Here is a 13934-nt window from a genome sequence, read left to right as displayed (position 1 = left end):
CTCCTGGCCCCTGAGAGGGTCTTGCCCATGCCCAGAAGCTTTTTGGTCTCTCTGCCTCTTCCCTCCCATCTCTCGGGGTGCAAGGAGGTCCTGCTGCCCCTCCATGCCTGGCTGCTGGAGCGCGCTGCAGGGATGCTCCGATTGTCTTCCAGCGGCTGTAGCGGGAAGGGCCCGTGTCCAGGTTGTGCCTGGTGTAGCACCAGTCGCTCCCAGGCATCACACCTCGAGGGGGGGTTAATTTGGGAGCAGCGGGGGAGGAGAGGGAGCTGAGTGGAGGAGGAATGGATGGGAAGGAGACAGGGTGAGACCTGTCTCTGAACACCTCTCCAAAGCAAGGGGATGCCCATGCAGGGAGGGACCCCGCTGTGCCGGTGATGGGGCTGCGTGACGGGGTGCAGCCATCGATGGGGTGACCTGGCAGGGACCTGCTGAGCAACAGGCGGGGGGATCCCCCGGGGAGCTGCAGCTCCCCGGGACCCTGCAAGCTCCTGTCCGGGGTTTGGGGAACTGCCCGCCCAGCTTTGCCCCACCGCTTCCCCATTCCCGCTCAGCACGGGGGTGCCCCCCGCCACCTCCACTGCCCCCCAGGATCATAGCTGCCCCACTGCATGCTGTGGGGCGGGGGACACGGGGTGCACCCCATTACTCCCCTTCTCCTCCAGCTCTTCCTTGCCCCCTCCGCGTCCCCAGTGCTGCCCAAACTATTTTGGCAGAGCCCTGGGGTCGGGGTCAGGTCTCCTGGGGGCCTGGGTGGCCGGCCTCGATGTCCGGCCATTGAGGGGGTCCTCAGAGGAGCATCAGAAGTAGGGACGTGTTGCTGTGGCCTGGGGGTGTGGCGGTGCCGGATGGCCATCCCGTGACTGTGAACGTCGGCCCCGGCGGCTCTTGCACCATCCTCCTTCCTGCCTCGGGTTCTTCTATGGTGCTGGAGCATCCCCCAGACCCACAGTTTCGGGGGGGACCCCTGCGGCGGGGGCTCGCCGTGGGCAGCCTGCCAGCTCCTCTCAGGTACGAGCGGGAGCAGCCTGAACGCCGGCTGCCTCGGGCTCCCTGCCCAAATTCCCGGCTGATCCCAGGACCTGCCCCAACCCGCCCACAGGACCGAGGTGGGGAAGGCTGGGTGGGCAGTTGAGGGGTCCCGGGCCTTCCTCGCCTCCTGCCTCCTCTTCCTCCTTGGCGTCGGCGGCAACCGCCAACCCCGGCGAGCCCTTTCCGGAAGCAGGCGGCGGGGAGGAGTGGTTTCACCCCCGGTGCCAACCCGCGGGACGCGCACTCACCGGGCCAACCCTCCCCGCCGGCGACGCCACCGCCTGCCCCTGCCGCCACCGGGACGAGGAGCGGGGCCGGCCGGGGGGGCGAAGGCAGCTCCCGCCAAGGTGAGAGTCTCTGCCCGCTCTTTGGGGGACTCTTGGGTGCCAGGGGGGGATGGGGGGAGAGCCGAAGGAGGGAAGGCAGTGGGAGCCCGGGCGGGTGCAGGAGAGGGGCACCCCTGCCCGTGGCGGGGTTTCCCTCCTCAACGCGCCCGGCCAGCCGCCTGCCTGCAGACGGGTGGACAGGCAGGGCTTCCTTAGCCCTTCCTGCACAGGGGAACGTATAGCAGCGGTGCTGGGGTGCTCGGGAGCTTGGGGGCACGAGGGCAGGGTGCAGCGCTCCCCCGGCGCTCCCCGCCCTGCAGCCGGCGATCAGGAGGTGCCCGGGCTTTGCTATCTCCTGCCGCCGTCAATGTTTGCCCAACGGTGGGGCGGTTCCTGCCGGCGAACATGCCTGCCTGCGCTCACTGGCCTGGCACGGCACCCGTGAGGGCACGGCGCCCGTGAAGACATGGGGGAGGAAAGCTGGAGACGGGAGCGTTGCAGTCCAGGGGGCTGATGCAACAGCCCCGTGCGCTTTCTGCTGGGGTTCGATGCAGCCGGGGATGCATCGTCCTAGCGGAGGATTCCCCCGGGACACGCTGCTTATCCTAACCCAGCCCTGGCCGGGTAAATCTGTCCCGCATCCCCTGGCTGGAAAGGGCGGCCTCACCGCTGGATCCCCCGGGACAGGGACAGGGACATCCAGGGGATGTCTGACCGCTTGGCCAGCAATCGGAAGGGACTTGGGGGTCTTGAAGGTGCTGCACGGGGCTGGGACTGTCCCAGGGAGGTGGAAGGGAGCCGGTGATGTGCAGCAGCCAGGGAAGGCTGGGTGCATGCCCCATGCTGGCAGCGGGACCGTGCTGGACGAGGCACCGGCGTTAGGGCAGGGAGGTGGGGAGAGGTCAGCGCTGGTGGCTGGGCCTGAGCGTGCTGTCGCCTGGGGGCTTCGTGGGTAGGGAGCTGCTGCAGGGGTCTTCCTGCTGTCCCCCTGGCCCCGTCTTGGCCCAAAACCATGCCCAGGGGTATTTCCAAGACAAGCTGACCGTCAGGGCCCTGAGGTCTGTCGGGGAGGGGACAGCCAGCTGCAGTGTCCTGTTGCATCTATCACGTACCCCTCCTTGCTGTCTTCGTGCTGGAGGAAGCCCCAGGGAAGGGGTGACGTTGGGGCTTGCTGGGGTGCAGGAACACCCCAGGAACAGCCCCGTCCCCACCCGTCGCTCCTGCAGGCGGAATCGCCTCCGAGTGCTCCGCTGGCATCAGCAGCGCGGCGAAGGCGGGGGGGGGGGGGGGGGGAGGATGCTGTGAGTTCAACGTACCCCTCCTTGCTGTCTTCGTGCTGGAGGAAGCCCCAGGGAAGGGGTGACGTTGGGGCTTGCTGGGGTGCAGGAACACCCCAGGAACAGCCCCGTCCCCACCTGTCGCTCCTGCAGGCGGAATCGCCTCCGAGTGCTCCGCTGGCATCAGCAGCGCGGCGAAGGCGGGGGGGGGGGGGGGGAGGATGCTGTGAGTTCACCTCTGCACGGCTGTGGGTGACAGATCCTTGTAGCAGGAGCTGAAACCAGATGTCCGCGAGCTTCCCGGCACCGGGCGGGGAAGGGCAGCATCAGGATGCGGATCATCCTTTGGGTTCGGGTCCGCAGCCCTTATTTACAGCTCCCAGCCTTGCCTGCAAGGGCATAGGTGAGAGTCGGAGCGAGGAGAGCTGTGAGGGAGCAGGCTGCATGTGTCTGGAGAGCCGCGGACATTAGAGAGCAGGGGGAAGTGGAAGGCGGCGTGGGGCAGCGGTGCCGCCGTGGGCAGTAGCCGCAGGGGACACGGGCTGCACGCTCCACGGTGTCTGCAAAGGATGGGCAGCGATGCACACACAGTGCGTGGTGGTGTGTGTGCCTGGGAAACACATCCTCACCTTTGCCAGCGACGCTTTGCACATGCTAGTGAGACACACACATGCGTGTGCAAGGGCACGCACGGGTCTGGCGTGCAGGGGCACAAGTGCCGCTGTCCCCAAGCTCTGTGTTTCCATGCCTTCGCGCTCAGCTATTATTAATATTCAGCACAAAGCCTCTTCCAGGCACTGGGGGCTGGGAAAGCAGCGTCTGAATCATTTTGCTTTTTCCCTGGCAGAGTTATTACTCACGAGGAGTAGACGGCGCTGGGAACCTTTCATGCAAAGCCTTGCTCGTGTTTCAAATTGCAACGGTGGCAGACCCCGTGCGATACCCACGTCTCCTCCACTGAGGCATCCTGGCGTGGAGGAGGGGTAAAACCCGGGATGCCCGGCACAAAAATCCCAGGGAGACCTTTCCCTGGAGAACCACGGGGCTAAAATTAGATTTTTCCCTCGGAAAATCCTCCCGAGGGGTGGCAATCCCTCTGGCTTGGCTGTGTTTTCCCCTGGGATGGGGCTGGCTGGCCGGACCGCAGCTCCCGTGGGGCAGGGAGGGACAGCGCCGGTGGCTGCGGTGGCATTGCAGCGAGGCCACCCAGCTCTGTTTGGGGAAGTGGCTTCAAAGAGGGAACAGGAACACATTGCGTTGGAGACGTGGCTCCCGTCAGCCCCCAGGAAACATCACAGGGCTCAGCTGGGCTTTTCGTTTTGGGGCGGTTTGCTATGTTTCGTGTTAAAAAATGGCTTAAAAAATAGTTTCAGCAGAACTCCGGTTCCCGCAGGGAAAAACCCAGCAGCCACATCCCGGGGGGAGGCATCTCCCTGGCTGTAACCACCAGTAAGGCAGGTTAGCTGGGGCACTGGGCTGAACTGGGACGGCCCTGCTGTGCAGAAAGGCGCCGCGGAGGGAAGGAAGTGCTGCAGATTCGGGGGAAGGCAGCGTCACTGTGAGCGGCTGCTCCGTGCGCCCCGGAGGCCACGGCTTGTCTGAGCAAAGAGCCACCTGAAGGGCACAAGCAGGGCTCCCCTTGGGAAAAAAAAAACCAGACATTTTTAGGGTGTGAGTTATTTCATCCCGGGGAGAACTTGAAAACAGTGGCCTAGAAGTGCCCGCTTCGCTCCTTAGACTGAAAAGCTGCACGGTGATGCCCTGCCCCGGGGAGGTGATTTCCACGGAGGTTTTCAGCATCTTGGCTCTGTTAATTGATGCAGGAGAGCTCTGCCTGCCCCCTGCCCTCGTCCCCGCCTGGCAGGGTGTCCCGGTACCTGCCCCGCTTGGCTCCTCAGCCCGATGCAATTACTCGTGCAGGTTCGATAGACTTCCATCTCAGCAGGAGTGCCGCCACGGGCAAGAGCTTGCCATGGGCAACCTGACCTCGGTCTTGTGTCCTAAGCTGGCTCCAGCAAGTATCGCCTGGGGTGCTCTGCCTCTGAGCCTTGTGCAAGCTGCTGCACACCCGGCCACGCTGCACACCATGTCATGTTGCACACCCGGCCACGCTGCACACCCTGCCACACTGCACATCTTGCCATGCTGCACACTGTGCTACGCTGCACACCCTGCCACGCTGCACATCTTGCTGTGCTGCACACTGTGCTACACAGCCCTCCCAGCCACGCTGTGCACTGTGCCACGTTGCATACCCTGCCACGCTGCCCACCCTGCCACTCTGCACACCAGCCACGCTGCACACCCTGCCACGCTGCACACCCAGCCATGCTGCACACTGTGCCCCGTTGCACACCCTGCCACGCTGCACACCCAGCCATGCTGCACACTGTGCCCCATTGCACACCCTGCCACGCTGCACAACCAGCCATGCTGCACACTGTGCCCCGTTGCACACCCTGCCACGCTGCACACCCAGCCATGCTGCACACTGTGCCCCGTTGCACACCCTGCCACGCTGCACACCCAGCCATGCTGCACACTGTGCCCCGTTGCACACCCTGCCACGCTGCACACCCAGCCATGCTGCACACTGTGCCCCGTTGCACACCCTGCCACGCTGCACACCCAGCCATGCTGCACACTGTGCCCCGTTGCACACCCTGCCACGCTGCACGCCCAGCCATGCAGCACACCCTGCCACACTGCACACCCTGCCACACTGCACACCCTGCCACGCTGCGGACTGTGCCACGCTGCGCACCCCGCTCCCCCTGCCCAGCTACGCCCCATGCAGGCCTGCATGAAGGAAATCATCCCTTCCCTCCCCAGGGCCCGCGAGGGGGCTCTGCCTGCCCCGCAGCTGGAGGCTTTTCCTTGCCCCGTTCCAGCCGGGTGTTGCGGTTGCTGAGTTAGAGCAGGGGAAGGCTGGGTGCCAGGCCAGGGGGAGCCAGGCTGCAGGGCTGGGGGGGGCTGATTGGGGCCCCCCTCCCTGCTCTGACCCACGGCAGAGCACACGGCGGAGGAGGAGGAGGAAGGGGGATTGCCTTCACCTCCCTCTGCCATTGCAGCCAGCCAGAGGCAAAATACCTGCCTGTGTCACCAGGATCTGGCCTGTCCCCACGGGGCCCCGCTGGGGCTGCTTCCAGCAAGCGGGGAATTTCCACCTGGCAGAAACCGGGGCATTTTGTTGCCTGGTTTTATCTCCAAAGGCTGAAACACCGAGGGATTTCAGCTGGGAAATCCCCCCCCGTCCCCAAACCCTTCCCCTTGCAGAGACAGCACGGGATGCTCAGCCGGCTCTGCTCCATAGGCGAGAGCATCGCTGCCCTGGCCCTGTGCCGAGACGGGGTGACGTGAAATGAAGCTGCCTTTCCCCCCCCTGCTGGGACCTGCACTCCTGGCCCCAAATCACAAGAAAACCTCGAGGTCAAAAACGAGGTCGAGACCTCGCACTGAAAAAAGTTTAGAAGTCACCCGGTTTGGGGGAGTTCAAGGGGCTTAAACGTCGTGTTTTGGCCTGAGCTGGTGCGTCTGCAGCTCAGGCCAGGTGGACGGAGAGTTGAAGGCACCTCGGGGGGTCCTTTAGCTTATTTCGTTTTTTAAAATGAAAACTTTGCAGAGCGTAAAAAACTTCCAGTTTGGTGCCGAGCGGGTCATCCGTAAGCCTGTGCAGCAGTGTGATAGAAATGATTGACGAGCAAGAAAATAAAATGCTTAATTAAATGACAGCAGTTAATTTCCCCCAAACTCAGCTGAATTCCCCTGGGAAATGCAAACTTCCCACATTTCGCAAACCCAGCTGAGTGTGCTGGGACTGCGCAGCTCTCAGGCAGCCCGACCGGAGGGGCGGCTGTAAAGCCATGCTGCAGCCATGGAGGACAGTATAGATAATATCATGGGTGGCGTGGGACCTGCTAACGAACCTACCGAGCATATTGAGAGGGTTCGGTGGTGGAGCCTGGCGCTTTGGAAAGGGAAATGAGTTTCGAAGCGGGGCTCGGGGGTGACTTCCGAGCTGGTGCTCGGCGTTTTTTGCCCGGGGAAGTTGTCACGGCGCGGTGTGACCGCGGCCGAGGGCTTTTCCAGGCTGCGGAGAAGCGGCTGGAGCTTGAAATTCCTGGTCGGTGCAGGGGAAGGGCTCGGGTGGGCGCTGGAGGAGCTGCAGCTCGGCACCCTCCCGGGAAATTTCTGCCAAAAAAGCCACAACCTAGCCAGGAATTTTGGAGGAGATGAGTTTTCTTCATACAGCTGAGATGAATATGGTAGGTGGAATTAGTGTAAGCACCCAGGGTGCCAGGGGCTGGACGGTTTTGGTAGCGGCGGGAGAGGAGGGACGAGCACAGGTCTGTGCCTGCGGTAGGAACCCTGATGGGCATCTCGAGGCGGTGATGCCAGCCGCATCCCACGGCCGATGCCCAGTGCCAGCTCCCTCCCAGCCTCACGCACAGGGTGGGTTTCTACCCCAGACCCTCTGTTTTCCTTTCCCTCTCCCTTCCCGAAAGGAAGCAGGAGCAGCATCTCCCGTGATTCCCGCGGGTTGCCTGGTGACCGGGATGCTTAGCGACCAGGACCCGCCGGCACACTTCCCGCCGTGCCAAAAATGATGCTGCAAACCCTCGCCCACTCCGCTTCCTTCTCCCGCAGAAAGATTACCGGGAAATACGCCCACCCTGTTCCTGGGAAGCTGTTTCCCCTCCCCGAGGGGAGGCTTTGAGTGCTGCTCAGGGGTTATTTTTAGCCTGACAGTGTTGTGTGAGCTTGGGTGGTTTGGTTTGGTGGGGAAGGTTGAGCCCTGCCAGCCCGCTCCAGCCCCTTGGCCTGGGGATGCTGTCTCAGCCCTGTCCTCCTGCATCATCCCAGAGCGAGAAGCACCTCCCGCATCCCCTCTACAGCTGCCCTCAAGGGCTTTCAGAACCCCCAAGGCCTGATTTTGGGAGCTCTTCCAGGCTATTGGTATGTTTGACCCTTTTCCTTACACCATAGTCGCATCGGTCTCGGCTGGAGCAGTGTTGGACCCATTTTTGGTTGTGAAGGTACAAGAAAAAACACGGACCAAGTGATAACTCCATTATTAATTGTAAGAATGAGTGGGAGCCCCAGGACGACCCCCGTGATACAGGATTGTAGCACGTCTGCGGGGCCCTGGGACCTCAGTCCCTTAGTAGGACGGGCTGGAAACCAGATCTCAGAGCCTGCCTCTGATCCTTTTTGTGTCTGGCAGCTGCAGGCAGCAGGCAGGGGAGTATAAAAACGCAGCTTCGCTGGCTCAGTTGTGAGTTGTTTCTCTTCTGGCATAAAAGATGAGGGATTTAGGGTGAACCCCCTCTTCCTGCAAAGCCTGGGGCTGCTTGGGGGGGCATCTTTTCCCCCTGCGGCCACGGGATTGCTCCTAGCTGGAGCAATGCGGAGAAGCTGATGGCTCTGGCGTGGCCAAGGGGCAATGCGCAGGCAGTTCTGGCAGGAAGATCTGCATCGGAGTGGAGACCAGAAGGGACCGTTCAAGGCAAACCTTGCCTCTGAAACCTGGGCAGTCTGCCCTGGGGGGAGGATGCTGTGGCCCCCCTGCAGCCACGGGGCCCACAAAATGCTTGGGGGGTGGCTGCAGAGCTCCCCTTGCCAGGGGAGGAGGTGGCCAGGAGCAGTTAGCAGGGGCTCAGGGGGGACATTTTGTCTTCAGGACCAGGCACCGCATTGGCCATGGCCATGGCTGGGGGGTCCCTGAGCCCCTCGCCCTGCTGCACCCTCGTAGGGAGCCTTGCACCAGCATCCCGGCACCTCGGGGACTGGTGTGCCGGCAGCCTGTCATCTCCTCCCCGAGCAGCCACTGGCAGAGCCGCCGTCCCCATCTCCTGGTGAGCCGTTCCTCCCCAGATGGTCCTGCCTCGTCCCATCCCCGGCTCCCGATAAACAGCGCTGCTCTGCGCCGGGAACACGGAGATCTTTCCCCCGTGCCTGAGTCACCCCCTCCAGCAGAGCTGCCACGTGTGGGCTTTGATGGCAGCTCTCCGCGTGTTATTTCTAATTCCCCGGGAGCGCGTCGCCGGTACCGGCCGTCTCACCGGCTGTTCGGGTGCAGGTCACAGTCGCAGCATCGGGATGGGAGATGGGATGCAGGGGTAGATGGGATGCGGGTCCATGCCCAGCCCTGCACCCAAAACCAGTCACACCGATGTTTTCCCAGTCTGAAAAAGAGGGTGCCTGCCTGGGGGAGGGATATCCCCCCCCAGGAGACAGGATGAGGGGTCCTGGGCTGCTGTTGTAGCAGGAAGGGTGTCAGATGGGCAGAAATGCGATGGGACCTGAGGAGGTCTGGGGGATGCTTGTCGTCTGCTGGGGGTGTTTTTGGCTCTTGTGGGGAGCTGCTGCACCAGGGATGGGGGTGTCAGCAGGGGCGGGGCCGTGTTTTGGGGGTCCCTTAGCAGAGGGGACAGCGCTTCTGTACCTGCTCCAACCCCCCCTCCCGGGCGGCCCATCCTCGCCGACCGGAGCCTGTGTCATTTCCTTTGCTTTGCGAAACACAGGCTTCCTCTGCAGGGACATCACGTGAGGAGCCCTCGGTCCCCAGCCTGCCGCAGCGCTGCCTGTCTGGGGAGGGGAACGGGGGCGGCGGGACAGTCCCGGTGCCCCCCAGCCAGCTCCCACCCCTGGACCACGCTCCCCGCTGCCATCCCATCTCACATCCCACCTCGAAGGGCCGTCGCATCCTGCTTGCCAAGCCGGCAGCATCGTGCGTGTGCCAGGGACGTGCCAGGTCCAGCTGGTGTGAAATCCTGCAGGGATGAACCCTCGCTGGTGGGAAAGGGGAGAGATGCCCCGGGCGGGCAGGACCGCGGGAAAAGAGGATGGAGGACAGGGATGTGATGTGCAAGGAGACAGGACAGCTGGCATTACACTCCATGGCAGAGGCTGGGATCTGTCTGGGGCTCGGCTCCCAGCCGTCATGGAGGTCCCGGCAGCACCCTGAGGCATGTTTTTGTGTTGCCAGCCCTCAATACCTATCCAGGATCTGCGGTGGGAGGCAAAAACCTGCCCCGCGTCTCCGCTGGGGACAGGGTTGGAGTGATGGATGGGAGCTGGGCAAGGCAGATTTGGGGTAGATATGGGGAACGGGAGATAAGGCTGGGAGTGCAGCAGGGTGGTCGGACCGCTGGGAGTGATGGCTTGGAGACCACCCATCCCCATTCCCGGTTTTATGGTGGAAACTCGCTAGTTTCGTTGCTGAAGCAGGGCTGGAGTGCGGTGCCGTAGGTGCCACCGCCTCAAACAGGGTGAGAGCCTGCCTGTTCCCCCGGGAACCGGAGCAATAAAGTAATGAGTCATTTAAATACCTGCATAGATAGGGGAAGGGCCTGGGGCAGAGCAGGCAGCCCTGCCTGCTGGGGCCCTGCCTGCGCTGTCCCCTGCCATGGAGGAATGCTGCTCCCCGGGCTGACTCAGGTCCCCGCGCCGGGAAGGGACCACGGAGACGGGGTTGCTCCCAGGGCTGCCTTTTCCTTGGATGGAGCCGGGATCCAACTTGGTGGCCGCCGAGAGAAGGGGCGGGATGGTTTGGGGAGGGAGGCGCTGGGTGCCGGCATGAGGGATGATGGAGCCCACGGGCTGGTCTGGCAGCTGGAGACCCTCCTGGGTGGCCGGGGTAAGTCGCGGGTCACCATTGTCCCCGTTCCCTGCTTCCTGTAGGGTCCTCGGGTTGGATTCCCCCCGGGACAGGCGCTTCGAGGTTGCGGGACCTGGGCTTTGGGGTTTGCAGAGGAGAGGGACGCGAGCTGCCGGCTCTGCCTGCTGCCTTGCACCTGCCGCCCCGCAGTGGGACCACCCAAACTGGTCTCCCCAGGCTGGGTGAGCCGTGCCTCAGTTTCCCCATCTGTATGACGAGCTCAAGCAGCCGCTTGCAGCATGTGCGTGAGCGTGCCTGCGCGTGGGCCCTGCCTGCCTGGGTGCTATGCAAATAAATGCCTCTGCGCACACTTGTCAGCTGCGGCAGGAAGCGCCGGCTCGGTCAGTGCGGGCTCGGCGTGGGGACGGCCGCCTCTCCGTAAGTGCCGCTTTCCTCCTGCTCTTCCTTCCCTGGGTGCCTGGGTGCCCCGGGGTGCAACAGCCGGACGGAGAGCGTCACCCCGAGGAGGTGGGTGAGGGGCTGAGCACGTGCAAACTCATCACACTGAGTTGGAGAAGGGGCTCGGTGGGGTTTCAGTGTGTCACTGTGGCCGTGGCCATCAGCCCAGGTGTGTCTGGGGTTCGGGGCAGGGCTGGAGGAAGCTGCACCCGGGGCACAAAACTTTTCCGAGAGTGTGGGAGCGACCAGAGAAACTTCCTGGTCTGGGACTGTGCCGAGGTATGGGACGGGAGGTGGCTCTGAGCCGCCGCGGGGACCTTTTGGGGTGTCACCCACAGGAGAAGGCAACAGGGGCTGCCGGGGGGGGACACGGAGGCTGCAGCAAGGGGATGTTGGTGGTGGTGGAAGCAGTGCAAGCTCTCGGTTTCATTTTGTGGGTTCCTCCGTCCCTGTGTGCCCGGCTGGGGCTGCGTCACGTGTCTGGCAAGGCTGGGAACAGAGCTGGGCTCCCGCGGGACACGTCCCCACGCCGGAGGGGAGGCGAGTGGGCAGGGGGTGGAGGTACGGGGGGGCTCGGGCTGTGGCCAAGGCCCCTTCTCCAGCCCTGAAGCCGAGAGGCAGAGTATGGCCGGGTCCATACGGGGCATGTCCCCTCCAGCCAAATGGCCCCAGGGATGCCTGGTCGGGGGGCAGCGGGGATGTGCCCCCCGGGCACCGCACAGCCGCAGGGCAGGCAGGGTGCAGGCACTGCCTTCGCTGCGCTTGCCAGCTTTATTTTGGACGGGCATCTTGACCCAGGCAAGGCAGGGATGTGCAAGGGCAGAGCATGAGCCTGGGGCGTGCAGGGGCTGGGAGGCTGCGGGGTGCTCGGCTGGAGGGACGGAGCCATCCCTCGTGTCCGCGCTGGGCTTGAGGGGTCATCAAAATGCGGGATGTGCCCTTGTTCACGCTGGCTGCCTCCAGCCCTGTCCATCTCCGGCCGCGACGGTCGGAGGCGCAGCTCAGGGGCAGCGGGATGCTGCCTGCGGGATGCTCTCTGCGGGATGCTGTCTGTAAGATGCTCTCTGCATCCCGCTCCCCAGCAGCATCACTCGTCGGGGCAGGGACACAGAGGGGACCTTCAGCCCCAGCCCTGGCCCCAGCCCTGGCCCCAGCCCTGGCCCCGTGGGCTCAGCCCCATCACCACGTGGAGAGCGTGAGGGGACGTGTCATGGGAATGGGACTGGAGGAAGAAAATAGAAAATGAAGAGAAAGTGGGGAAAAAGAAGAAGAGCCAAAGTGAAACGTTCCCGGCACATGTGCTCAGCAACTGCCCCTCTCAACCGAGAGCTGAGCTCCCCCTCCCCAGGGGCTGGCTCGGGCCATCGTCCCCACCCCAACACCCCCCCTGGGAGGCTCCCTCTGAGACCCAGAGGACGCAGGGTTCATTTTTTAGCTATTTAGCAGAAGAGATCTTTATTTTAGATATTTCTGGGAGGAGAAGTTCTTTGGGTACCAGCTGCTTTTGCAGAGCAGCAAGAGCTGTAGCAAAGCCTGAAAGCGGAGCATTTCTGCGCCTGCTGCTGAGCTGGGACGGGGGACTGCTGATTTTGCTTGACCCTGTTGCTCTTTGAGCCTATGGTTGAGCAGGAAACACTCATCCAGCACAGCGTGATGCTGGGCAGCCGCTGCGTGGATGCGGTCTGAGGGCTGGTGTCTCTCAGGCACGTAGCATCCATGATATCGCTTGCAGGGGTGGCCTCGGCTTCCCCGGCATGGCCGGAGACAGGGCAGGGCAAGGGGGGATGTCCTGCTTGTCCCTGCTTTGGCCAGCCCTTGCAGCCCACATGAGAAGGGGGCCTGGCTAAAAGGCGCATCACCTGCAGAGAGCCGGCCATAGGGGTGTTCTGCAAAGGATGTGAGTTGCTGCAAGACCCTCTCTGTGCAGCCCGAGACACTGCTGCGAGGGAAAGAAAAAAAAAAACACCAACCCAAAACCCGGTATGAAAACACGTGTGAGCTCACGTGCACGTGCCCGTAAGCGTGGCTGGGCTCGGTGCCGGCCCATGCCGGAGGCGAGGGTGCCCAGCTCAGCGCTGCTGCCTTGCTCAGGTCCAAGGTTAGCATCCCAGCATCCCATCGCTGTCGTAGCAATGCTCCATCGCAGCCATGGGGGCTGCGGAGCCTCTTTCCCTGTTCCCTTGGAGAAACCTGGAGAACGAAGTCTGGGCTGTCCACGCATTGCACTGCTGCCAGCAAAACCCTTTGTACGGACCTGAAAGTGCCAGGCTACGCCGCACGTATTTTTAGGCCAGTGACTCAGGAGAGTTGCTTTAAAAAGACGAAGCTTGCAGGAGGCAGCACGCAGCGTCCCGCTAGCGCGCAAACTCGTGCGGGGCTGTAATTACAGTGAAGCCGTCTCTAAGCGCTGTGCAAATGTTGGTGCAAATCTCAGTGAGGAAGGGGAAGCGGGGGAACGGGGAGAGAAAACCTCGGCAGCCGGCCTCGGGAAGGGTTCCTGCTGGCAGCTCCTTGCTGCGTGCTTTTCTTGCTGTCCGTCCGTCCCCCCCCCCCGTCGGCGCTTGGTTTTGCAGAAGCCGGTGCTGGGGGGATGGCTGCAGCCCGGACCTGCGGTTCAGGTTTGTGGCGTGGGGCAGAGCCTCCCCTGAGCCCTGCAAGGGTGACAGCAGCCCATCCTCGCTGCCTCCACCCCAGGTCGGTGCTGCCGGGGCTCCGCGCCGGCGCTCCCCATCCGCTCCAGTGCCGAGGCAGCCAGCCGCGAGGTTTGGCTGCATTGCCCTGGGTGAGATGAGGGATGCTCTGATCCTGTTTGCTGCCGTGTTAGAGGCTGTCTCGTCTCTACGACCCCGTAGGTATCGTGGGGAGGGCAGGACCCTCAGCCCCACGCACGGGGATGTATGGGACATCCGCAGCCGGTCCCACCCACCCCTTCCCCTCCCTGCAGCGTCTTCCAGGTCTGCTCCTCACCCTGCCTGCCTTCGCAGGGCAGAGCCGGGGAGACCCTCCGGGCACCCCAGCCCTTCCCCAACCCCTCTGCCCCTCCAGAAGCCCCCCCCCCCGGAGCCACGCTGGGACCTTTCCAGGGTGCAGACCCAGAGTGACGCACGCAAGAGCTGCAACGCTCCAGTTTGCAAACTGCTTCTTGGCTGTTTAATCAGTAACTCGAGGCCCGAGCTCAGCCGGGGCTCCAACTCGGAAGCAGCCTAACGGGTGAACTTCCACTTTTTTTTTTTTTTTTTTTAA

At 63.2% G+C, this 13934-nt stretch overlaps 1 protein-coding gene across 5 annotated transcripts in view; it reads left to right on the top strand.

Moving 5' to 3' along the window:
- PTK2B (protein tyrosine kinase 2 beta) overlaps positions 1-13934 on the top strand; it is a 32772-nt gene that overhangs the window by 969 nt on the left and 17869 nt on the right. Inside the window, exon 1 of one of the 5 annotated variants that reach the window (XM_076332504.1) lies at positions 1295-1376. The exons of 3 other annotated variants lie outside the window; for them this stretch is intronic. The gene's annotated coding sequence lies outside the window, so the exon portion shown is untranslated. Of the gene's footprint in view, positions 1-1294; positions 1377-10241; positions 10272-13934 lie in introns of those variants that run through there. One more of the 5 variants, XM_076332502.1, reaches the window with a different exon arrangement.

This window comes from Aptenodytes patagonicus, chromosome 3 (genome assembly GCF_965638725.1).
Source record: "Aptenodytes patagonicus chromosome 3, bAptPat1.pri.cur, whole genome shotgun sequence".
NCBI lineage: Eukaryota > Metazoa > Chordata > Aves > Sphenisciformes > Spheniscidae > Aptenodytes > Aptenodytes patagonicus.
The sequence above is the reverse complement of the archived record's forward strand: the minus strand, read 5'-3'. Positions and strand labels throughout refer to the sequence as shown.